The sequence below is a fragment of the Sesamum indicum genome, linkage group LG4 (assembly GCF_000512975.1).
Source record: "Sesamum indicum cultivar Zhongzhi No. 13 linkage group LG4, S_indicum_v1.0, whole genome shotgun sequence".
In the NCBI taxonomy this organism is placed as follows: domain Eukaryota; kingdom Viridiplantae; phylum Streptophyta; class Magnoliopsida; order Lamiales; family Pedaliaceae; genus Sesamum; species Sesamum indicum.
Window position 1 is genome coordinate 6476659 of NC_026148.1, and position 1506 is coordinate 6478164.

Genomic DNA, 1506 nt, shown 5'->3' on the forward strand with positions numbered 1-1506 from the left:
TTCTCATATCGCATCATAACTCTTTTCATCTCATTTCGCCTTACAGGCTTTTAACAATATCAAGGGGTATTCACATCACAATTACATTCAATTTCCACCACTCTCTCGTTCACATGTCACCATTCTTGTAAGCCACTAGTAACGTAAAATCATATATCGATATATTCTCATTTTTAGATATCCACAACATAGCATACAATAAATATAATATTTTAATGTATTTTCTCAGTTCACGTACACCATATCATCAATCAATTCAAATCATCCACCACACTTATGTTTGCAAATAAATCAGCTTCAGCATGAATCACAAATATATATAATAGTAATACCAAAAATAAAAAAATTTATATAGATAATACTAATTATTTACTTACCTCGACCTTACAACGCTTTTATCTACTCAATTGATAATTGTCAGTCTTTTTACCTTATCCCTGTATCCTATAATGAGTTAGATCACATAGAATTAATATATTAAGAATATCGTAATTTTATTTAAATAGAATATTAAATATTATTCGCACATTTTTAATAATTCTTTAATATTTTATTTCTACTGAAATATAAATTTTCGCTCTAGTTCTTCTTAATAACTAGACACTCTATGCTTCATAAAAATACTTGTAAGTTATCGATTAATTTCATAGGGATTCATTTAACCAAACACCGTATACATTTATAACTATCATTTTTAATAAGGCAAAAATATCACTCTTGGTCCCACTAGATAGGGCCCTTCTCACTTGCAGTCCCACGCTTTACGTGTTCAACACCTTTAGTCCCAGAACCTTATTTTTTTAACAGAAATGGTCCTATTCTGTTAACAACTAACGGAAAGGGCACGTGACAAGTCACGTATCGTTAGTCAACTGGGGCAAAATATTACTTTTGGTCCCGCTAGATAGGGCCCTTATCACTTGCAGTCCCATGCTTTAAGTGTTCAACACCTTTAGCCCCAAAACTCTATTTTTTTAACAGAAATGGTCTTGTTCCGTTAACAACTAATAGAAACGTCACGTGACAAGTCACGTGCCGTTAGTCAACTGGCAGCTAGCGAAAAAACCAGAAGACCATGTTTGTATTTAGTTTTTGGAGGGAAAAAAAGGAGCCAAAAAAAATAATTTTTTGCTATTTATATATGTAAATAACCCACAAACACCACACAATATTTTTATCTTTTTTTCATCACTTAATCTTGAGAGCAATAGGCTAAAAGATGTCACAAACATCTCAAAATACTTCAAATATTGTGTGATGTTTTATGGAACAAAATGTTGCAAGGTACTGTAAGACTTTTGGGGGATATTTTGGCACATTTTGGGTTTGTAAAGTGGTAGTATTTGACAGATTTTAATCATGCAAAGTTGTACTTTACAGCCCATTTCATTAATGACCAAAATCAGTGGATTTCAATATATTTTTTATTTTTTTTCGGTAAAGTATTTTTTTTCTATTTTTTTTGCAATTTAGTGCTTTTGTGCAATTTTAGTTCCTATTTTTATT